This window comes from Pteropus vampyrus, unplaced genomic scaffold (assembly GCF_000151845.1).
Source record: "Pteropus vampyrus isolate Shadow unplaced genomic scaffold, Pvam_2.0 Scaffold493, whole genome shotgun sequence".
Lineage (NCBI taxonomy): Eukaryota > Metazoa > Chordata > Mammalia > Chiroptera > Pteropodidae > Pteropus > Pteropus vampyrus.
The window spans coordinates 835,310-861,516 of record NW_011889274.1 but is presented as its reverse complement, the minus strand read 5'-3'; the positions used below and the strand labels follow the sequence as shown (position 1 = coordinate 861,516).

The 26,207-nt window shown below is 35.3% G+C and overlaps 1 long non-coding RNA gene across 1 annotated transcript in view; it reads right to left on the bottom strand.

Moving 5' to 3' along the window:
• Positions 1-299: 299 nt before the first annotated feature.
• LOC111732803 overlaps positions 300-26,207 on the bottom strand; it is a 43,361-nt gene continuing 17,453 nt past the window's right edge. Inside the window, exons 2-4 of the long non-coding RNA XR_002777717.1 lie at positions 4,975-5,032; positions 943-1,002; positions 300-386 (exon numbers count right to left, since the gene is read on the bottom strand). This is a non-coding gene — a long non-coding RNA (uncharacterized LOC111732803). The remainder of the gene's footprint in view (positions 387-942; positions 1,003-4,974; positions 5,033-26,207) is intronic.

Genomic DNA, 26,207 nt, shown 5'->3' with positions numbered 1-26,207 from the left:
GTGATAAAACTGTCTTCCAGACAAATAGATTTCTTTTCAATGTAATCACCCCTATTTGCAGTTACATTTTGATATATTTGTTCTGTTATGTGGATTTTAATTACCAATTCTATACTTAGTTACTATTATTAGCCCACCACAACTTTAAGCTTTTATCAATTTTTCTTTCTTTGCACAGACATGTGAGGGAGATAAGCTATTAATAATTTCTTCTTGTGAAGCTCAGAATTAAATACCATCAGAGTAGAGAAGATGACAGTTAAAAGGGTAATTGCTTTCTAACACAGTCTTGCCCACCTGCTTTTGAATAAAGTGTGTAGTTTCCATACTGTACATTAAAGTGTACTAGGTCCTGAGTCTGATATTCTGTGTCTGAGACCAAAGTCCTGTAATTAAAATAAACAGTAAGGAAATGCAGAGAGTTGGACAAACACCATCACCTTTATGAGAATAAAGAAATATATGTTCCCATTAAAGAGCTTGTTTTCTATCACATCTTGAAGAGTCCCTTTTACTTTCTTGGTTTCTTATCATCCAGACTCAAGACTTCTTGTCAAAGAGAAGAAAACTGTCCTTCTTCCTCACCCTTGACTTTCAATTAGCCAACAAATCTTACTGTTTCTCACTTTAACAACTTTACGTCTGCCTAATTTTTTCCACAATTGTTATTTAAAGTCAAATCCTTGGTACTTTATGTCTGGATTAGTGCAACAGCCCCCTACTGGGCCTCCTACCTCTAATTTCTGCCCTATTCAATTCTTTGGGCATATCACCAGCAAATAAACCTATTATGCATCACCCAGAACACATCACATTCTCTATCAAAAATCATGAATGATTCTTCAGAGCCTGCATATGTAGTAGATGAATGAATAAATATATATACACATACATATATACATATTCATAAGAAAATTCAAAAAATAGCTCCACTACTTTTACCTTAACATTATACACCTGCTATGTTTATAAATCCTCTGCTTTCTTTTCTTGCTCATAAATCTGCGTGAAAAATAAAAACAAATAAGGAAATACACCCTAAAATTAGTAGACTCACAAAGGAAGCCCCGGAACCGACAAATTTTACCAAGCATTTAAGGAAAAAGAACATCAATCTTTATTAATTTTTTTCCAGATCGCGAGTAAAGGAAATACTTCCCAACTCATACTTTGAATTCAGAAGGACCATGACACTAAAACCTGACAAGGGCATACAAGAAAGCAAGTTAGAGCCCATTCTCTCTCATCAACTAAAATGTAAAAATACTAAATAAAACATTAGCAAAATGAACCTAGCAATAAATAAAAATGATAATACATTATGACCAAGTTGGATTTATTCCAAGAATGAAAGTTTGGGTTTTACATTAGGCAATCAATCAATCAATGTAATTCAACGCATTAACAGAGCATAGAAGAAAAATCATCTGATTATCTTCACAGATGCAGAGTAATCATTTGATGAAAAACTCTAAGCAAATTAGCAATAGAAGAGAATATCTGTAATTTAGTAAAGAGTAGCTACAAAAACTTACAGCAAATATATTGGCGATACATAGAAAGTTTGTACGAGAATAAGACAAAGTTGACTGCTATCACCACTTTCACTTAGCATCGTAAGGAGGCCTTAACAAGGCGTTAAGGCAGGGAAAAAGAAGGATTAAGAACTAAAAAGGAAGAAATACAACTGCCATCTTATTTACAGACAACATGATTGTATATACAGAAAATTCAAAAGAACCTTCAGATAAATTATTAGAATTGGTAAATGAATTTACTAAGGTCACTAGAAGCTGCATCAAAAACATAAATCAATTTTATTTCTACATACGAGTAACAAATAAATAAATAATAAAAATTTTAAATAATATTTCTTAAAGTAACATCAAATATCCATAAACAAATGTAACAGTAAATGTAATGTGCAAGACCTTTATACAAATAACTATAAAACATTGTTAGGAAAACTATAGAAGACCTAACTAAATAGAGGGATATACCCTGTTCGTGGATTGGAATACTCAGTATTGTTATAATGTCAATTCTCCTCAAATTTATGAATAGATTCAATGCAATCCAAATTAAAATTTTAGCAGATTTTTTTTTTTTAAGAAATTAACAAGTTGATTCTAAAACTCATTTGGAAATGTCAAAGGCCAGAAATACCCAAAATAACATTCTTTCTTGAAGTAGAAAAACAAAGTTGGAAGTTTGTATTCCTAGATATCAAGACTTATTGAAGGTAGAAGAATTAAGACAATGTGGAACTCTCTGTAGAATGACAAATGCATGGAATGGAATCGAGAAATCAGAAACATGTCACAATATATACACGCATTTATAAAAATGTTGTAATGCACAACAGTGGGGAAAGAATAGGTTTTTTAATAAGTGATGCTGGGTCAACTGTACAACCATATAAGGAAACTCAAATCTTGACCCCTTACCTCACACCATGCCATTTTATTTTAATTATAGATCTAAATCCAAAAGGTAAATGATAAGTTGAGGGGGGGTGATAATATAGAAAAATAATATTTTCATAACCATAGTTTAGGCAAAGATTTTTGAAAACCCTCAGAAGAACAAACACTAGCCATTTAAGAAAAGATTAGTAAATTGATCTCCATTAAAATTATGAACTTCTGTTAAATAAGAAACCATTTAGACAGACTAAAAGAAGCCATAATAATATACCACTGTATGGTATAAAATGGCCAAAATGGCTAAAATTAAAAAGTCTTATAATAGTTATGTTTTATAACAGTCATAAAGTGTTGGGAAAGATACAGAGCAGCTGGAATTCTCATACTGCTAGTACGAGTGTAAAATGGTACAGAGATGGAAACAGCCATCTAGTTATAGCTAGTAACACCTAGTTACTACCTGCATTGGTGGTAATTACAACTTAGCTCCTGGAGAGCTAGAATTTTGTTTAATTATAACTGCTTATCCTAATTACATAACGGTGAGCATCATACATTTTCATAGTAATATATGAGGAATAACCATAATATTTAAATTGCATGTGGAACCTATAATAGAGATTAACTAGTTGATCATTGAATAACATTGTTTTTTTAAACTAAAATGATTAATAATAGTTCCTTCTTATTGAGTCCATATACTATGCCAAATGTTATGTTACATGTTTTATATAGATTATTTCCTTTAAACCTTACTATAGCTTTGAAATATAAGGATAATTATCCATATTTTATGGGTAAGGAAAGGGTAGCCAAGAACAAAGTAGGCTGACCGAAGTCAAAATAGCTATACGACTAACTCAAAGCCAGTTAAATTGCCCCCAATACTTGTCTCTTTATTCTAAACTCATTGAAATATATATTAATTGAGACTGTACAGAGAATGACTAAACAAAGTCAAAATATATTTAATCTAAGTTAAGCAGCACCCTGGAATATATCGTGAGATATACCACCCAAGAAAATTTGGTCATTGATTTACTTTAATAATTACGTAGGGCACTAATTTATGTAAGTTTATCTCAGTCCTTATAAAAATGAAAAGATACTGTATTTACCATTAGAGTGCTGAAGATCTTTTGGTAAAAGAGGGTAGACATATTTGGTCTTTCTGGTTTACTAAATATTGTAAAACCTGTATGTTAAAGACCACTGTTTATGTGGTGCTGTCCCAGCAAACCCGATGGTTCAGATGTGTGGGCTGTGATCAGTTGGCTGAGTTCCCACATACACAGGCAAAACAAACTTACTTTCCTTGACCCTTCTAGAACTCCCTATCTTTACCTAAGCTTCTTGGTGACACTCATAAGTGAGCAAATATGGTCTTTAATTTACCTTGTAGGAACTTAGACAACACAAAAAAATTAATATGAATGCATGGATATTGATTCTACTAAGGGAAAGAACCTACCGTATTCCTGATACCTAATGTCCTGGTTTCTGCATCTTATATTTTAAACAGACCCAAATTACCCTTGCTGAGCTAAGCTACAAGGAGTCAAACAGGTGAAATTGTTTATGCAGTCAAAAATATAAATGTTGGGTGAAACAGAGTGAAGATCACTGCTCTTCTAGAAGACGGGAAGCAGAATCATTACCTTAGTGCCCTGGAGCCAATAAGATGAAAGAAAAACTGAAGCATCAACGATAATGACTCAGTTTCATTTGGAACAGAGATGGTCTCTTGTTGACAGCTAATCAAAAAGGAGTAGTTTCAGACCAAATGTTGGTGAACGTTTTTTTAATGAATGTATATTTAATGAGAGTGGTTAGAATTGGGGGGTGCGTTGTTATGTTGTTAAATAATACTTTTGAAGTGGAGCTAAAAATTAAAAAGAAAACACTTTAATGGAAGTCATTGTAGATTTTTAATTAAGTCAGAAAAGCCCATCATTGGTATTCCTAGTAATTCCAATGAGGCTTGAGCCAGTGGTGAATGATGTGTATTATAGGTGAGGGACCCTTACTGGGGCAGAGTTAATATTCAACTTGTGGATTTTGCATGGAAAACCAGCACGCTTGTCTTCCAAAGATATAGTTAACAATACTAATTTCCTCTAAGCTTTAAAATTTATACTGCACATGAACAAGTTAGTCCTCATTTTGTCTCTAAACATCAGATCAAATTCCTAAATATTTTTTAGAGCAGAAGTTTGTATTTCTAAGACATTTACAAGACCATAGAAATGACAAGTGATAGAGCTTGGGATAAAAATTTTTAATTTCCAGTGCTTCATCGCATATCCATGTGATTTCAAATCTCTGTGACTTAAATTCTATGTGTATAGATCAAATGATCTTGTGTTATGTTTTTACAATTTCTCTTCGATTTATTTGCATAAACCTTTCCCTATTCTAGTAAGGTTTTAAAGTGATGTGTTTGAATGCAATATCAAATAGCAGAAAATCTAAACTAAGTAGCTGAAGATGAGAAAAGGAGGAAAATAAAGAGAAAAGTTAAGATAAAGTCAGAACTAAATTCACTTACACAATGTAGAACACTTTCATTTGTGAGAAGTGCACTATAGATTGTGGAGCTTTGCTTTCTTGTAGCCAACACAAAGAGATGATCAGTGTCCATACCATAAAAACAAACAATGACATAGGATCTCAATTATTAATGATTCTAATACCAGAAAAAAGTACTCACCTGCATCCCACATAAAGAGGACTATCTGTGATATAATAAACTACCACCTCAACAATATCCTGTACATAAATACAACACATTTCACAGGGCAGATTCTAGAAAGTCCCTCAGTCTCAATAGAGGGAATACATTTGGGTTTTAGGAAATGATATACAGAAAATTTCTTTACTTCCTGAAAACAAACTGCTGGTGTTGTCCTTCCTGCTTACTCAGAGAATATTACTTGTCAAAAAAAGACCCTGAGACCGAAGTCATTGCTCGACTGGGACTGTCAGCTGGGCTGGCCCCGAAGCAACCACCTCTTATTATCAGTCATGTTTTTCCTTCCCTGAGGTTGTCAGAAACAAAGAGGGTCAACTCGTGCTCACCTCTGCCAAAATTGTTTTTCCTGCTAGTCAGACTTAGGAAGATCTAAAACTATAAATGTGAGTAGACACATTTTGTTTTGTTTTTTTATTTTAGTTCTCTTAAAGGAAAACAATATTAGTCAAGAAAAAAAAAATTTTAAATAGCAATTGGGAAACCATTTGGCCATGTTTCAGGATAATACTGCATTGAGAAGCCTAAATAGAAAGTATCATATTTGCAATTTTGGATGTTCTAATAGTAATAGAAAATATCCATAAAAAATAGAAGGCACATAAGAATTAAAGTGTCAGCTTTACTTGTGATCTAGGCAAGTTACCAAGCACTTTTCAATGTACAGGATTGTTGGGTAAACTGTACTGGCAAACAGGGTTTGAATCTGAGGACAAAGGTGGGGTATCATAATCTCTCTCCACTTAATTGAGGGGTTTGGGCACAAATGATTGGCCTGAAATTTTGAGATAATGAGCAGAGATCTGGTTCACTGCACAAAAACTAGAAGTGAAAGGTGATTTCCCTGAGCCCCACCTGAAGCAATGCAAAAGAGCAAGGAAGAGAAAAGAGCAGTCACCTTTAGCATATTGAACCCTACCATCAGTGAAATGTTGTACAATAGATGTAAACTCTTGTTACTCAGTTCTGCTACTCTTCCCTTCCTAGAGAAGAGAAAGTTCAAAATATAGAAGGAGAGGCAGGAAGTCTTCACCCCAATATTCCTCACTCACATAGAGATGTCAAAAGAAATTCCCTCATTCATGAAAATGAAAAGGAAGGTGAATAATGGTTCCCAATCAAGCAGGGCCAGCTTCATGGGTGTGTGACCTATGTAATCACACAGAGACCTGTTCTCAGAAGGGACCTGTAGTTACTTTAATTCTTTTCTGTTCCTGTCTTGAAATTCTTAACTTTTTAACATGAATTCATATTTTCATTTTATGTTAAGTTCACAAAATATGTAACTAGTCTTGCAAAAAGAATTAAGACAACAATTACATTAGAGAGAGTGGCAGTGAGCCAGGGGCAAAATTGTCAAGATATAAGGAAAACTGACACCAAGGTCAGTAGATAGTAGCAACAAAAGGAATAGTGGTTAATATAAATTGATGGCATGAGCATCAAAATGGGAGGTGGGAGTTAGGAAGGAAGAAGGGAGGAGTGCAGGGAAATGCCTTTCTCACATCTAGGCCCAGTTGTTTGAGGGTTATGGGAGAAAAACAGCCAATGTTGAAAGGTCTGTAGGGGAAGCAGTGTCTTCAGGGGAGAATGACTTATGGTGTGTGTACGTGTGTGTTCACATCTAGAGAGATAGAGCAAAAGAGAGAAATCCGGAAATTTTAAACCAGCAAATGGTTGTATAAGATGAGGATAGTATAAAATGCTAATTATATGACCTGTGTGAGAACTATAACTCTGGGAAGAGGTAGGCTATGGGTCTCCCTGGTCTTTGGAGATGAGGTTTTTGAACATCTGAGCTTCAAAGATCTCGAAGAAACATTAGGAAGCACCTGAGGGTTCAGCTGAGAAAAAAAGGACTTGACATCCTGATTTATGAGGATTTTCCCTCTGCTGTCTCCCCCAGGCTATGTTTCTTGTTGCCCACTATAAAAGCAAATCAGAAATCAGTAAAATATATGAGAGACTAAGAATGAAAGAGAAAAAAATTTTTTTCTTCCCAAAATTTTTGGTTTTATTCTTAAAGGTTTTGAGGGAGGTTAAAGGAAAGGGACTTGTTTAAAATTAAAACTTGGATTTAAAAGGTTCAAAATGACAAATTTCAAAAAAAATTTTAAATAAAGGGAATTCAAAAAAAAAATAAAGGGCTTAAAAAAATTAAAGATTAACTCCTTTACAAATTATTTTACTCATTTGTTTATTGATCAGAACTAATAAATGGTAAACTTATGCTAAAGCAGTGTGAGAGTAACTTGTTCATTCTTCTCCTCACCACAGGTAATAAAAAATGTTTTTTCTTTTGAGTAACTTTGATGTCATATAAATGGAAACAAGTAAACAAATAACTAGAAACATGAAGAAAAGAAATTAAGCTATGGTACCCCGCAACCAGGTAGGATTCATCCCTGGAATGCAAGGCTGGTTCAACATATGGCAATCAATCAATGTCATATACCACATTAACAAAAATGAAAGAAAAAGCACACATAATCATCTCAATTGATACAGAAAAAATAGACAAAATTAAATACCATTTTACGATAAAAAACACTCAGCAAACTAGAAATACAAGAAACCACCTCAATATAACAAAAGCCATAGATGAAAAACCCACAGTGAACATAATATGTAACAGTGAAAGACTGAAAAATTTTCCCTAAGATCAGGAATAAGGCAAGGATCCTTGCGTTCATCATTCTATTCAGCATGATACTGGAAGTTCTAACCAGAACAATTAGGCAAGAAAAAGAAATAAAAGGCATCTAAATGGGAAAGGGAAAAGTAAAATTATCTCTTTTCACTGATGATATAAACTTTAGTGTAGAAAATTCTAAACATTCCATTAAAAAACCATTAGAGCTGATAAATTTAGCAAAGTAGCAGGATATAAAGTCAATGCACAAAATTCAGTAACATTTCTATATACTAACAAACAACCTAAAAAGAAAATTAAGAAAACATTTCTATTTATAATATAGCATTAGAAAAATAAAATACCTAGGAATTAACTTAACCAAGGAAGTAAAAGACTTGTACAATGAAAATTGCAAAATATTGCTGAAAGAAATTAAAGACCATAAATAATGGCAAAATATCTCATGTTCATGGAATGGAAGACTTAAGAATGTTAAGATAGCAATACTACACAAAGAAAGATTTAATGCAATCCCTATGAAAATATTCATGGTATTTTGTGCAGAAATAGAAAAATTCATTTGAAAAGTTATATGGAATCTCAGGGGACCCGAAATAGTTAAAATAACCTTGAAAAGAACAAAGTCGGGGGACTTCCTCATTTCAAAACTCAACTACAAAATTACAGTAATCAAAACAGTGTGGCACTAGCTAAAAGACAGACACACAGACCAATGGAATAGAATAGATATCTCAGAAATAAACCCTTCCATATATGGTCAGATTATTTTTAACAAGGGTACCGAAGGGAGAAAGAAGTCATTTCAACAAATGGTGCTATGAAAACTGGATATCTACAAGCAAAAGAATAAAATTAAACCCTTTCCTAATACCATATACAAAAGTTAACTCAAAATAAATCAAACACCTAAATGTAAGAACTAAAATTATAAAACTCTTAGAAGAAACACATATAGCAAAATCTTCATGATATTGGATTTGACAGTAATTTCTTGGATATGACAACTAAGGCACAGACAAAAAGAAAAAAACAAAACTAGACAAACATGATTTAACAAAAATTAAAAACTTAAGTGTACCGAAAGACACGATTAACAGTATAAAAAGTCACACCACCAAACGGAAGAAAATATCTGAATATTAAATATCTGGAAGGAGTTTAATATCTGAATATATAGAGAATTCCTAAAACTTAGCAACAAAGAACAAATAACTGGATTCAAAATGAGCAAAGGATTTGAAAGGACATTTCTCCAAAGAAGATATACAAATGGCCAAAAAGCACATGAAAAGATACTCAACGTCACTAATAATTAGGAAATTAAAACTACAATGAGTTACCTTCTCGCATCTATTAGGATGGCTACTATTTAAAAAAAAAAAAACTGAAATAGTAAGTGTTGATGAGGATGTGGAGAAATTAAAATCTTTCTGCACTGTTGGTGAGAATGTAAAATGGTACAACCTTGGTGGATAACAGTATTGTGAAATGGTTCCTAAAAAATGAAAAATGAAAATTTTTAATTAAAACTTTAAAAATTAAAAAATGTTTTAAATTAAAACAAACAAAATTTAATTTAAAACCATGTAATTCAGAAATTCTGCTTCTGGATATAAACCCAAAAGAATTAAAAACAGGGTCTTGAAGAGATATCTGAAAACCCATGTTCATAGCAGCATTATTCACAATAGGTAAAACGTGGAAGCAATTCAAGTGTCCATCAACAGATGAATGGATAAGCAAAATGTGGTGTATGCACACAATTTTAGCCTTACAAATGAAGAAAGTTCTAACATATGCTACAACATGGATGAATTTTGAGCACATTGTTCTAAGTGAACTAAATCAGTCACAAAAATACAAAAAAGACAGATACTGTATGATTCCACTTATATGAAGTTCTAATATGGTACTTAAAGTGGTCAAAATAAGAAAGACATAGTAGAATGGTGTTTGACAGGAGCTGCAGGGAGAAGGAGGAATAGAGAGTTATTGTTTAATGGGCACAGAGCTTCAGTTTTGCAAGATAAAAATAGTTTTGAAATGGATGGTGCTGGTGGTTGCACAACAATATGAATGTACTTAATACCACTAAACTGTGTTATACGTATTTTACCATAATTTTCAAAAATGCAGGAGGCCAGTTGAATATGAATTTCAGATGGACCATGAGTGGTTTTATGATATAAGTATGTCCCCAGTATTGCATGAGATATATTCTCAAAACTTTTGTTGTGTATTTGGAGTTCAAGCTTAACTGGGTGTCCTGTATCTTATCTGATAATCTTTAAAAGAAGGAAAAAAGGAAAGAAGGGAGCGAGGAAGAGCAGGAGCCAAGGAAGGAGAAAATCAGACAATCCCAGGAAGTTTCCTGAGGATGGGTTTGCTACTGCTTCTCCTGCCCCAGGTCAGCCCTATCTGGCTCAATAATGTGAACACATTTTGACAACCTATCATAAAACATAAGATTTTACTTTTGCTTTAAAAATAGAAATAAGACCTTGATGAGTGATTTGGGATATTTAGCAATTTCAAAGAACAGAGGAAAGAAAGGAATTACAAGTGTCTTTATCCTAATTCAAGATACTCAAAATGAAGAAAGCTTTTCTACCAGAGAAATTTTGTCTTGGGAAGATAGAGAAATCTTGCATCTAAGCTCTTTATTCCTCCTTGTTCTTTTCTAGCCACTGCAAACGCTTGTGCAATTTTATCGCATTCATGGACTGGGTTGTTAAGCCTATGAGCATTCTTTAATAATATGGAAATAAACTATTACATTCCATGCTGATATTTCCCAAATTTCTTCTCTCCTTCAATGAAACTTTCTAAGCTGTTTCCTATACTAAAATTTGCAGATAATTCCTTTATATTTCAATGTATTGAGTCATTTTATTCCATGTCTCTCATTCTATTACCTTGACTTTAGTCTCAGCATTTTCTTTCCATAGAGATCCAGCTTATTGTTCACAATTTCTGCTAAGGTCATTTACAAGTTCAAACAGGCACTGGTACTAGACTGAAGACTTTCATCTTGACTCCTGAACTAATACACCACAAATTTTTTCCTATTACGTCTACAGCATACAGATGCTGCCTTTTTTGTTTTGCTCTTTATCTTATTGCCTGGAGAAATTCCTACATTTTAAGTCTTCTGATAAATTTCTCATGATCATTTCCTTTTCTTCTCCTCTCAACATGATGCATGCACATTTCAACTTTTTGCCTTTGCATTAATCAAATTCAGTCATTTATTTTCATTTTATGACTAAATGTTTAGTAATGGCAGACAGACAGATTTTATAAGAGCTTGCTTTTCAAATCTCATATGAGCCCCTGAAGATTTAAGTTTGTTTTTAATTCTTCAGAGCATGAAATTTTCCCATTTACATTGAGAGCAAACAGGTTTTGCATAGTGGCTTTTAGGACTTTGCCCAAATCAAAAATATTAGAAATTACTTTCAAAATAAAAACAAGGAGGTTTTCTACTGTCCTAACTCTTTGTGCTTTTGTCCTTCGCAATAGTTTAGGCTAGAAATGGCATCAAACATGCCTTTGAATGCTCCCACTCCAATCTCAAATCAACTATGTTTAGTATCACTTCATTAGATTTTACAGTCAATATCGCCATTACAGACTTGATTAAATGAACTCCACTGGGTTCTATAACATTAATTATAGCTGCACAACTCCTGTAGCCATCAGAGGACATTTATTATGCATGACTCTATCCACAGGAGAAGAAATTAGTTGCTATTTGGGTGCTGTCTTTTCAGAAGAGATATGTAGGGTCTTTTTGAGCCCCACAGATATAAACTATTGGAGAAATATGTCTGATAACATAAAACTTTGTGGGATCGTTTTACCCCTCAAATATGAGAACAACAAAAGAAATGTGGTCTAGTGTTAGTGAGCCCAATTTAGGTTTTATGTCCTTCTTCAGCTGTGCTCCATTCTACAATACATATAATTTCTCCAGAATTAACCATTATTCAATAAATGGTTATTAAGTAGCAGTTATGTTTCCTACTCTGAATAAGGGCCCTAGAATATGCAAAGATAATGAGCCCCAATCTCAAAAAGTTTATATAGCCTATAATATCAACTGCATTCAAAAAATATGAAGTTTACAAAGTATCTGATAAAACAAAAAAGTTTTGATTTAAGAATAAAATAGTTCTTAAATGCTAATGTTTCCTTTGGCTCCTGTTACTTCCCACAAAGGAATAGTTCATGGTTACATATAGTAGGTGGGTTCATGGAACAAGTAACCTGGGATTAGCAGAGATTTGGTTTTGTCCAAAATGTCAATGGACCCATTCAGTCCATGATTTATTAAATAATACAAACATTTAAATTTGTTAAAATTTTATTTAGGCTAGGTGACCGAGGCCAGAAGGGTTATTGTTGGCGATACAGCCACAACACAATTATAGGATCAATTAAACATAATAGTATTTTTTATGCATTAATCCTGTAAACCAAAAGTATAAATAAACATTATGCGCTATTTGAACCCAGGATTGTTTTCTAAGCATGGGTGTTTGGACAGGACCCATCTATCAAGGACCATTTGTCATGGACCAAGTATGTTTGGGGATGTTTGGAACAGGACCAAATGTCCTGCAACAGTGGCCTGGGTGTCCAAGACTACTTGGATTCCACAACAGAGACCTCCACGTGATTAACCAATTTCTCCTAGGTTTTAGTTTTTCTGTCCATAGAAAAGTTCTTGAATAGAGGAGAAGTTAGAAGCAAAGAAATTAGTTGAAAGGAGCCAAAATACTGTGAGTAAAATAAATACATAGTTAGAAAACAGTTAATTTAAAAATATATTTGTGTTTATACAATTCTGTATACCTGAATCTTGCAGGCACGGTTCTTTGTTTAATCAACAGCGTGTCCTCTCTAGGGATTTGTGACTCAAGCCAAAAACATGGGAACCAGAGATTTGTTCCTCCTTTTGGTTCTTCCCACTTTCTTACATATCATCATATTCTGTCCTGACCATGGTGCCCTCTTCTTGAATCAGGCTGGCCTCTGCTTCCCTGGCCATGGGGACTTAAACTCTGACTTTACTTAATGGGTTATAAGATCCTTGACTGCAAACATACCATTACTACTACTAATATTCCTTCTCTTTTACCTTATCAATTATTCTTTTTCTTTAAATCCACTTTCCAAATGCATTGCCAAAATTCTGACTCTAAGTAAGAGAACATTTTATTTCCATGAGAAGAAAACAACAGTTTTTTCTTTTCTTTCTATAGGAGAAGCCATACATATCTGACACATAAATTTGAAAGTCTTATGGCGTTTAAACTCAAGAAGACACTCTCTCTTCTTTTTTCACATCGAAAATCTTCTGACAATGACATGGCAGTGGTCAATGTGGGGCTTCAGCAATTGGCTTAAGACCAGCAGAAAAAACCTTAGCCCTTTTCTGATCATTATACATGAATCCCACTAACTTTCACAGAACTGGCCTCCAGTGCCACCAGCAACTTGACCCATAGTATTCAAGGAATTCAAGGAAGAATTTATGGGTAAGATGAAAACAGCTGTTTCCTTTTTTCAGTATACTGGTAACAAAGAGCCTTTGCTCAACCAAACTTTAGTCAAGCTCCTGAATCTTCTCTTAGGCCCATCTGTGTACTTCCTTGTAAAACCTGGTTTTAGCAAAAAAACCTTGCTAAGTTAGTAAGCAAGAACCCCTCACCCTCATATCTGATTGGGTTCCTCATCTTCCACAGTCCCCGACGTGATGTCCGATCACCTTGGCAATTCTTCGGTAACAATCCAGTTAGGTCAGTTTAGCCAGGATCCCTCCTTTAGCTACGATGTTTCCTCTTAGTAATTTTCCATCCGCTGTCCCCCATTTGTTTCTTAGTTAAAAATTCCCACTTGCCCCTGTTGTGTTTGGAGTTGAGCCCAATCTCTCTTTCACTACAAAATCCCATTACAATAGTCCCTATACCTATTGAGATACTCTTGAATAAAAACTGCCTTATCATCTTTAACAAGTGTCATCAATATTTTTGTCTTTAACACTGGCCAAAGTGTAAATGCAGTTAACTCTATTCATCTTGCTCTCAGCCGAAGAAATCACAAAGAGTTTCAGACATATTCTATTTCTGCCCCCTCATTTAAGTATCTGACTTCCCCTCTCAAGAGATTTCTTACACATTAAACGTAACATTATTTTAAACAAATTTATTAGAATAGTCAGACCCTTCAAAGAGGAATGTCTGCTTAGTCTGCGTTTTTCCCAACTGCAAAGAGTATCATCTCTTTGTAGCCTCATTGTGAAGTGCTCTTTAGAAGTGGTCTTTTTAGAATGAGCTTCTGATCTATCATCATCAACACCTTATCCCATGTGTCAGACATCATCAGTGCACTTGCCAATGGAGAGTTTTCCAAAGCTGACACTTCAAGGGGAATATGCAGCCACCCCCTGAGATTCACTACGAGTCACAGTGCCCAGAGTTATCCCTCAAATCGAGTGGCCTACAGGGCCTGCAGCACAGCTGTATCTGCTGCAGGTAGCAAAGGGATCCAGGGCCCACTGGCAATTAAGCTACTCCTGTGACCTTTCATAGAAGGTCTTTTTATTCAACTACATGCTTTCTTTCTTCTAGTGACATCTGATTATATGTAAATCTAGTCAAGAAAATGGCAATGAGATTATAATGAACAAACAAATCTTTTGGCCCAGTGTTTTCAAAATTTGCCTGATGAAAAGCTTATTAGGGGGAGCTCATTAAGAATACAGAATTCAAGGTCAAACCTGAGACTCACTGAATCAGAATCTACTAGGGAAAGTCTGATGACTGGTTATTTTTATCAAAAGTCTGCAGGGAGTCTTGTTCAAGCAAGAATGAGAAACGGTTTTAGCCAATCAACAGGGAGTCCAACATGAATAAATACTGACTAAAATCCAAGCCCCCTTAGCCCAGAACTCAAGGCCCACAATTATTTGACCCTAGCCTACTATCTGCTACTCATCTTGAGGCAAAAGACAGCTGTGATGTAATGGAACGAGCACTGGAATTAGAGCCATATCACATAAATCCTGTCTCTAAATTTATCTAGCTTTGTGATGGAGTAAATTACCCATTTGTTGAGTTTCCATTTGATTGTATGTGATACGATGATAATAATCCTTACCTTAAAATATTGTTGTCAGGATTAAGTTATATAATATTAAAACAATATTTATTAAATACTGTCAAACTCTATGCTAGGTACTCTTTTTTCTTATGTGCCAAATACATCATAATTCATCAATCATTTAATAATTATTGCTGGAATAAATGGACTATGATAGATGAATAAATAATAGCTATGTAGTATAAAATATATAAAAATAATAAGTTATATGACACTATAATTTTTTAAATACTTTTGCTCTATTAAATTTACATTTTAAAGTGTTTATAGAAAAGAAGAAAGTTTCATGGGGCAGGTGATTGTGGAGTCTATTGGCATAGGAATGTGCCTCCATTCTTGCAGAGTATCCACTCAAAGCAAGAAAACAATCTTTTATAAATTGGCTGGTCAGTGCTGGACTAGCTTCTGAGAACAAATAGAACTAACAAACTCTTGCAAGGATTCAGAGTAACTAGATCCAGAAGCAGCAGTGGAGAAAGTCCCACTGTACAGCACATTACACATGAGGTGTTTTATTTAATTCCGGGTACAACATTTTGAGAGTTACTCTAAGAGACTAGAAGATGATGAAGGTGTAATTCACTTAGCAAATATCACCGAGTTTCTGCTCCTTCAGGGTATAGCAAATACCACCGAGTTTCTGCTCCTTGAGGGTATTTTTCCTCAAAATGATCAATATTCTGATACCTCAAAAAACTCAAGTTCTATGAGGGAGGAAGACAAGTAAGCAGGCAATTATAATACAGTACTATCAACTACACTGTCTTCTCAAAATAGGAATTCTGCCCCTCCCCCTGAGATGGAGAATTCTTGTTCTGACTGGTCTATGACATTTGGAGGCCACATTTTCTATGGATACTGCTTTCAAATGTGGGTAGAGTCCCACACACGGCTTATCTTCCTCTCCCATCCAATCAAACACAAAGGTAAACTGATAAATTGACCACAGGCAAGTCCAGCCACTGTTTCTTTTTTGGACACTTTTCTTCCCATGTGACTGCCAGCTGGAGATATTAGCCAGGCCACATTAGTCCAGCTCAGCACTGGGCTTTGGAGACAAATGTGCTGTCTTTCTGTCTCACTCCCTGACACTAGAGGGTGGGTGTTGGACAGTCACTTCCTTGACCCTTAATGTTAACATTCAAAGCTTGGGTTAGGAGATGGGAAATCTAATGGACTTCCTGGTCTGCTTTAGTTTGATGTGATTTAAGCTTAGGGGGGAAAAAAAGAGTTTTGTATTTGGTCAATCTTATCTACTAAAGTTGTACATTGGAATTTAAAGTTGGTCTTAAAGAGGTCTAGATAAGGAAAAAAAGATAGCAGAGAAGGAGTACTTCATCCTACCTGGGAGGTGAGGAAGAAGAAATGAGGGACGACTGCTAGAAGAAGAGAAGCCAACCAGGCAAGAAGCCTACTAAGGATGCTCCAGGCAGAGTGAGCACCCTGAGCCAAGCTTCAGGGGTTTAACAGAACAGAGGAAATTCAAATAATTGCACCTGGAGTAAGGAATCTGAAAACTATGCTCCAAAAGAAATGTTTGAAGGAAAAAAGGATGTCTTCTCTTTTTAAGAGAAAGCTTGAGTAGAGGAATTCTTATATTTTAAGAGTATCTTGTAGATAACATGTTGGGCTTACACTCATTTTTCCAGATGATGAAATTGGAAGCACAAAGGAAATGACCAAGCAGTGGACTCCATTCAGTATAAAGAAGTCTGCTCCTATGGTAGCTAACAATAAGGAACTGCTTTCCCCTGGACTTGCCCAGAGAGATGCTCATGAGTGTGTTGAAGAGGACACTCCTGTGTCCAATGGGAGCACAGCCTGCATAACTGCCTCAGTCTTTCCAACTCATGATTCTATCATCAGCCAATTCCTGGACACAATTCAATGCTGAAATGAAATTCATTCTCTTGTATTCCCTTCTCGCTCTTGCTCTCAAGAAGAAGAATATGACATTCAAATACTGCAAACTTTTACTTACCTAGTTAGGACATGGTTAACAGGGGAATTATCACTTACTTCAAATAACAAAACGTGCTTGAAATAATAATTTGATGTTTCTTTAAAATTTAGAAGTCACTTCCAAACCTTGTAGGACCTCACCTTTTTTTCCCTTATGTATATCATAGCACTTACTGCATGGTATTTATAATTTATCTGTTTATATTTTCCTCCCACATGCTCTTTTAAAGCAAGGACTCCTATTCATCTCAGTATCTCCATGTGCATTATATTGCCTAGCACCCAGGAGATTTTCACAGCAAATTAATCTCTCGATTATCACAAATTTTTTGAGTTGCAGCATTCTTAGTGCATTTGCTACAAAAGAAGATAATAGAATTCGATGCAATGGTATTGACACAAGCGTTCATTCTCTGTATCTCTATAACCTAGTTTTTATTTTTCTTTCTGTTACAATTCAATGGATGAGGCTCCCCCACACTGAAGTCCCAAGTTCCTAATCTAAACCTTCCCTCGCTCTTGTTTTTTATTATTATTGTTGGTAGTTTCTTAAAGTTGAATTTTTTTTGAGGGGGGAAGAGCTGTTCCTTGTTATCTGTCAGAGTGAAACTACTAATCCAGTTAAGTGCATGTCTTATGTAAGTGACTGTGAGCCAGGAGTGCATAAAATCTACAACAACCTTTCCCTGGCACTCTGATAAGTTCTCTGAGAGATGACCAGCCCTGTTCATTTGGCGAAGCTGTCTGAAATTTGATCAACTAGGTCATTTACACTTTCTTATCTGGTTTTGTTTGTTTACATACTCTGAAAGCTTAACCAGGATCAAACTCTCTGAGTTAAATCCCTTTAAAAATTTAGAATGTTCAATTTAATTGCCACTTACGTTTTGTGTGAGTTTTGATTTTTCTCTCTAATGACATAATGTAGTTTTCAGAGAAACTGAATGATCACATGCTTCCTTTACTTCTCTTTACTTCTTTGAAGTAACATATCTTATTAGAATCCTCAGTATGCGTAAGCAGAAACAAATGTTCTAAATACATCTGCCTCTGCTTTCTGGTTTGTAGGTACTAGGATTCGCCATGCTACATTTAAGGTTTGGCTCTAGTTTCTTAGGGAAACTTTGTTAGCCCCTTACAAATTTCAATAATATTAATAATGTTAGGTTATCTCTGTGTGATGAGCACTGTGCCAAGAGATGGAATGATAAATGGCAACAAGTATAATTCTTCCACCTAAAAAGCACAAAACAAGACCTGCAGAATTAAACTCACATGGAATAAAAAAAATTAGAGGCAAATGAAGCCACGTTAATATGTTAAACAGCCCTCTCTGTGTATCAGACATACCTTCCTGAGTTTATAAATGATGTTTTCAGATGGACACAGGCACGGCTGGATGGAGAAGAGCACAAAGCGTGGAACTTCATAAGAAGACACCGTGGCGGGACCGACCACCTATCCAGGTGAAGCGCACTGACCAGGAATTCCTTGCTGCTAGAGAGAAGGCTAGTGGTCACCTAAGAAAGTTTAGTGATCAAAGTTTTTACAACAGAATTAGGAGAGGTAGTCAAAAGGACAGCATCCACTCCGGGAACCCGTTCCCTCAACTTTTTATCCAAAGATTGAGTGCTTAATACATGACAAGCACTAACCTAAGCAATCATCTTACATTGTCTAATTTAATCCAAATAAAAATCATTTTGAGGAAGATATTTGTGTCCCCATTTTACAGGTAAGAAAACTGAGGAGCTGAGAAGTGAAGTAACTCACCTGAGGTTCTCACATTAGCATGTTGTGGAGCTAAGCATATAAATCCAGATCTTTCTTTAAAAATTCCATGCTCTTTGCTACTACGCCAGTCTTCTAGACTTAAAGCAAGCAGTGGGCATTCTGTAAAACATATTTGAGAAAACTATATTCTTAGAGCCCAATTTTTAAGAACTGTTGCTGAATTTTGAGCCTTTTAAGATGCAATGAATAAAAACTTAGTAATTAGAGACATTACTGCAAGACATGCAGAGACAGACCTGAGCAGCATAAGGCTGAATTCTCTTGATTATAATCAGGGTTCTAATTCTCAGTTGGAAAATCCAGGTGAGCAATCTTTTTAATGCCATCTTAGCAAGGTTTATTTCTGCCTGGGTGCTAAACATTATAGCAACACACATTCTCCCAACGTACAATACTCACGTTGCATAAAAATGGACTGATTCTAGGAAATAAGGCTGAGCAACTTCTGTTTGTGCCTCACTCTACCACACACAGAGACCCTGCTTTGTCACATGGGCTTTAATTTCCCTTTAGCCTTATGTTGTTTGCCATGGTTTTGTAACTTGAGATCTCTAACTTTACATCTCAAGCACTTTAGCCCTAGAATTTTCTCTTCTAGTTTAGCATCCTTCTTCTAAGAGTTGGTGATGCCTCTGTGTAGAAATTGGATTCAAGTAATAAGGAATATCCATAAACATAGTTGCTTATAAGCAACTTAGATTTGATTCACTTTTATAAAAAGTAGCCCTTTATAAAAATAACTGTGAAATATTAAAAACAAAACAAACAAACAAACAAACAAAAAAACAGTGTTTATAAAGCCAAAGTCCCACACAAAAACGTTGGTATAATTTAGTCCCCATTACACAGAGTATTAACTGTTACTGGTTGCAGCTGACTCTGACTTGATTCTGGTCCCCAGATTAAAAGTTTCTCTCTCACTTGCTCCAGTGCCTGCCGTAGGGTCAACCCTCTCACTAGGAAGATGTGGGGCTTCAGAGTCACTAGCCAACCCTGCAGCAAAGATTTTTACAGCCACTTTATATAAGCTAGGACCAACCTGATGACTGCCTTTTTCCAAGAATATGCCAATGAAAAATTCTCAATGTTTTTGGCTTTTTTTCTCTTTACAGCAGAAGCTCAAAATGTGAACCAATGCCCCTTTCCTAAAACATAAGGGAAAGATGGCTTCCTGTACTGATATTTGCGTTTCTGTGATCCAGCTTGACTACAGAATCATAGATATTCATTCGATAACATTCAGTCCATTCATTCAATAACAGCCACTCATTCGGCTCCTGCCCTATGGAGCACTGTTCGTAGTGCTGAAAATACAGACAAGAACAAAACCAAGTTTCTGCGCATAAGGAACTTACATTCTAATAAAGAGATTAAAAAGCAAACACATACTTTGTTAGATGATGATACATAGCATGAGAATAAAGCAGGGTATGGAGGCTAGGTAGTAAGAGGTAGAGCAAGGAGAGGAGTTGTGCTGTGGTCAGGAAAGTCCTCACTCGTAATGTAACATTTGAGCAGAGACCTAAAGGAAGCAGAGAGAACCTCTGCACAGAGGCTTTGAGGCAGGAGCAATTTAGAGGAATAGCAAGGAGATCAGCATGGTCAATGTACAGTGAATGAGAAGCAATATGGCAGCAGGGGAAGTCCAAGAAGAAACAGGGCTCTTGCCAGGCCTGTATGATCCTGAAAATATTTAAGGCAGAAAGGAGGAATTTTACTATCTTTTAAGTTGAATTTGAATTGTGAGTATGGTAATTAAATTTTGATGACCAAGCTATGAGGAAGAAAAGACCTCAAACTGGCTAGATAAGTTCTGGAAAAAAAGTGGTAAAGAGCTACACGGTACATTTACAGAAAACCCAGTTAGGTCACAAGTAAGTATCTAGCTTGACAGACACTTATGAAGCACCTGCTTTGTATTATATTCTGTGCCAACTGACAAAATACCCAGTATCTACTACACCAATTTCTTATAGAATTTAGAACTTCTTGCCTGAAAAGTGTAAAATTCCTCATGACTGTTCCTGTTCAGTCTGAAGGAGAGAATGTTTATAATGGACTGCATGCTATAGTGAGAAGAAATGAAATTGTGAAATAATTCTGGTTTTAAACCCAAGCTCTGAAAAAAGCATAAAAAATACTCAGTAAGTGATAGACATTTGATAGGTTTTCAACACATGATAGTCATTTATTATTATTTTAAACAAGTGAAACATTTCCATTTCTAAGTGCTTTTTTAGCTACCAGGTAAATCTAACTTGAAAAGCACTCACAGACTTTTATTAACCACTTCTTGTCAATTTTCACAATTTACAAATTACCTCAGAAAAAAATAGCGTGTGTTTCAGATATCTGTTGTTGCAAAGGAAACTACCATCTCTCAGCTTCTGTATATTGTCTGGGCCCAGTTGAGGCAGTTCTTACTTAAAAATCTCTCATGCAATTGCAATCAGCCACTGGGACTGGAGTCATGTGAAGGCTTGATGGGCTGGATGCCCAGGATGCTCACACATATGCCTGGCAGCTGCTGTTGGCTATTGGGTCAGAGCTCAGCTAGAGTTGTCAACTATAAGCTCCTACTTGTGGCCTCTGCATTTGGGTTCTGAGGAAGAGCGTCCCAAGAGTGAGTGTTTTAAGAAATCCAAGCAGAAACTGAAAGCCTTCTTATGAGTGAACTTCAGAAGTCCCAGTCACCTCTGCTGCATTCTGTTGGTCTAGAATGTCACTAAGGCCCGCCCACATTCAAAGGGAGGGAAACGGACTTCATCTCATGATGTGTGAAGGGAGTGATAGCAGCCACCTAGGAGACTATGTCCTGTGGAACAGTACTGGGAAATTGCAGTCAGAGCTGATGTCCTTTGTCATGGAACATTTTTGTATACTACCTTTAAATAAAGTTTTTGCTTTAATTTCAGAGACCTCAAAATTTATATGTAATCTCTTCTGTCCAGAGCATCCTATAGAGAGTAAGTATTCACTAAGTGTTGCTGGTGATCCAGGCCTCCACCCGCCACCCAACCTTTTACAGCTGTTGTGAGTCTACAAGGAAATGTTGGGTATGTAGGATCCTTAAATTCTCACATTGAGTTAGAACTTTTGTCCAGCCATGTTGTACTTCTCAACAGAGAGGAAGTAGAAAAAAAATTAAAATAATAGTGGTCATTTGTCAATACCTTTACTCTTCAGAAAGCATATTCATACTCATCAATTCACTTGATTTTCACAACTACCCACATAAGGGCAACAGGAAAAGCAATATTACCAGTATGTTCAACAGAGGGATAAAATCTCACAGAAGTGAATGGCTTGCCTAACACATAGCTAGTAAATAGAGGAGTTACAACTTGAAAACTTCAGAAAGCAAATTCAACATCCTTGCTACCAAATCGTACTATTTTCCCAGGAGATATCTTGGGAGAGAATTTAATAACCTCCCATGCTTATGTGTCAGGCATTGTACTAAGTACTCTGCATATATTATTAACTCATCTAATCCTCACAACCATGCCATGAGATTGGGAGAGGCCTTATCCCCGTTTTGAATCAGAGAAGCTAGATTCACACCACTAGAAAGTGGCAGAGCCAGAATTTTAATTTGGACAGTCTGGCTTAGTGTTTGTACTCTTAACCATCACATTTTGACAAAATATTATTGCAGTATCACAAAACATGCCTAACATCTCCTATATTTATTATGAAGCTGATATCCAAACATTATTTGAACCTGTCTTGAATTTTTTTATATTTTCAATTCATACCTATGTCTTGTGATAAGACTTAATAAAAGTTTGACACTGCTTATGAAAACTAGAAATTGGTTTGATTCTCATGTGGGTATAAAATTTGTTTTGTTTCATGGCTATATGTACTTTTGACCTTGACTAGCTGTCTCATAAATGTGGGCCCTTCTTCAAAAGGGAAAGTTTAAACAAGAGAATGAAGAGGTCAACACATCTCACCTCTACCAGTCACTTAGCATCTCTGAGGCACATTTTATTCATATAAAAATGTGAAATTGGATAAGATGTTCTCAGAGGCCTCTTCCAACTCTAGGGTCTGTGATGACACCCCATAGTGCCACAAGGCATATGACCTCCTGATAGCTGATTGTGAGGGCACCTTTGTGTAATTAAATGTAGAATTTCCTTTCTAAGTAGTTGGTATGCTCTTGTATATTGGCAGGAAGAGCAATGCTTAAAGTCCTAGAGTATGTTAACACTGTTGCTAGAACCATTTTACATTAGGCCTCTAATGTAGATTACGAATATGTTTGTGGTCAAAGAAAAATGACTGAGAAAATAGTTCTGCTTCGCATGACATTCTGGGGAAGTTTTCTCTTTAACCTAAGAGGATGTGTGATATAAAGTATTGAGCTGACAGTCAAAAGCCATCAGTCATTTCACAGTGCCTGTGACCTTTGGACAGGTCACTCTCAAGCTTGTTTCTTCATTTGTAAAATAAGAAACCTAGAATGAAGTGATCTTACAGTCCTGTTCAGTTCTAAATTCAACATTTAAACATGTGCTGATAGTCAGAATTCGAAGATAAGAATATAAATGAGAAAGCACACCATTTCCTTTGTAATTTATATGCTATTTTGTGCTGCAGAGTTGTGAATAAATTTGACATAAGGTGAAATGAATAGATATATTAGTATTACTGCATGAAAAGGCTTTCATATTTCCTAGGAATTGGAGAGGTGAAGAGAGGACAAATCAAAACATCTTCTAACCCATTACTTTAAAAGGTCCTAATTTTCCTTAAAAAAAAAAATAGGGTTGGGGAGGGGAAATATATACTCTAAAAATGAGCTGGTTATACTAATTCTTGGTTTAGAAAATATTTTGGTTTTATTCAAAGGCAAACTTATTTGGTAAATAAGCTATTCTTAGGTCTAACAATGTTGTAATTTTAAGTGACTTATTTAAAATATTGCTCCTTGGATGAACTTTTGCAATCTGTCCATGCAGAGATAAAGAGAGTCATTTCCTAAATGAGTTCATTTTCATTATTATTATCCATGACAGGTGCACAAAATGATGTGCAGTGAAATGAGCAGGACCAGCAGATGCTTCCTATGACATCAATGCCAGCTTTCCCTTGAGGTCCCCTTGTATCCTGCTGACATAGCTTAATCTTTCTTCCATTCTCCCTTAGGGTCACAAAATCAATTTGTTGCCAAGAGCCTTGACAATCTTATTCTACTTCTTAACTTTGGGGTTTACAATGACATCATCTTCCTGACTAGGAACCCTCATGTTCTGTAGCTCTCTTTTGATTGTTGCTTCTTATTCACAACTCTTGAACCTACCTTCCTTGGGTCTTACCTGGAAACCATACCGTCATAAGTGATATCTAATAGCTCCCTATTATAACTACATAATAACAGTGAAATAACATAATTAGTGTTATTAAAACAACTATGTAATATATATGGTTCTTAATTTTATATCTATCTGTTAGTCATTCCCACACTTAAAACAATCATAAAAATTCTAAATTTGAAAAATAGATACATTAACAACTCACTAACTGAAATTTTAAAAGTCAGTAATGAGCACTTTATATACAGTTTAATCGTTACACTCCCAAAAGTCTGAAATAAAAATTAGTGTCTTGATTTTATGACTAAATGCAAGAAGATAAAATGAGGTGTTACTTGACCTTATAAAAAAAATGAATCTTTAATACAGGAGGCCAAATTATGTACTTATTACATATGATTTAAATCTCATATTTCATTTCTACTTTATAATTTACAATAAATTTCTAATTTAGCCTATATTGTGTCTCTCCAAAGAAAGTATAAGCTCCTTGAAGGCAAAAACATGTCATATAATTTTTAGAATTCTGTTAAGTTTAAAATGACTAGAAGAACTTTTTCCCACTAGAAACTTAGCAAGTACCTATGAAAAAGAGAATGAGAACTCTGCCTTAAATAAGCTAAAAAAATGGAGTGAGGACTTCCCTTCATGGCTTGTTTGGCACTGTTCCTTTTCTATGCCCTGTTACCGTTTTTCAACTAATACACATATAAGTCAAGATATCACTTTATCAAAGCACCTTACATTCATAATTCTTAGAATCTTGCGTAGGGGGAAAAAATATAAATTTTTTTGAGATCCTAATTTAAGAATCTGTCAATAAAAAGGAATATTATGTGTTTCTCTTTGGATTTTGAAAATATTGGAGAAGATTTCTTTAACTACCCTCCCCACTTAGCTCATTGCATCTCTCCTTTCCCCACAATTATAATGCTGTGTACTCCCCAATAACTAAGCAGGGAGGAGGGTGTGTGGAGTCAATGGTGAAGCTGGGCTTTAAGCCAGTACGAAAGTCAAAACGAGGAGTGAAAATGAATGTAGAAAACAAGAATCAGGAAGTAAATCCTACAATAAGAGTTTCTAATAAAAGAGGAATTCAATCACAAGATCTGGAAAGCCAGAGGGAGTCAAATCAAAAATGGTCCATTATGACAGCAGCGAATAAAAAACGACCAGGTCAAAACCAAGGAATATTGAAAGCCACAAACACCAGGTGCAAATTGATGGGCACTTCTGGAGCCCTCACAGAATTCTGATGGATGATGCACTGCAGCCTCAGTTGCCTTTTATTCCCTTGGGAGGTAGTTTCTAGCCATGGAGTCCTTTACAGACATCAAAAGGATTTTTACAATATCAGAAAACAGCAATGAAGAGTCACTGCATTTTCCTCTGTTATCTATTTTGCCTCTTTTATTTCTTTTGAAGAGATCAGACCCTTCTGCACACAAAGCAGTAACAAGCTGTGCCTGTTTAGATAGTGAGTAAATGTGAAGCAAGTAGACACAATGATACTTTACAATTGGCTACTTTCCTACAAAAATTTCAGCTCCCTCTCATTGTATCTATTCACCAAGGAGTCTGTAGTGTCTTTGTGTAAGCAGCTTCTGGTTTTGAGATTTAAAAATAAAATAAAGCTTACTTTCAAGTACTCTTGTCCTTTCCATTCAAGAATGGCTTTAGCTCAAAAATCAATCCTAAAAGTCTAGAGTGTATGTAAAGATATTTTTACTTCTCCATGAACACATTTATTTAGATGCCCTACCTACCTTCCATGATAATAAAAGAACTTTCATCAAGTTTGACACCCAATTTATCAGGAAATTTTTCCATCATTAAGAAAATGGCTCTCTAAAGCTATCTTTACCCACCAGCAATTAGAGAAATTTCTGATTTATGAATCAAAGTTAAAAAGCTACGAAATATCTATCAATGGTTTGACCTCTACTAGGCCAGAAATCCAGACAAAGTTTTAGCAGCTAAACTAGAAAATGTTTACTTTTATTCATAAATTACACACACACACACACAAAATCACCACTAATACAACATCTCATTTAAGCTCCTGAGTTTTTTAACTTGCCAGAATGGCTAACCAGCATGTTTGAATATCATTGCTTAAAAAAGAAAGG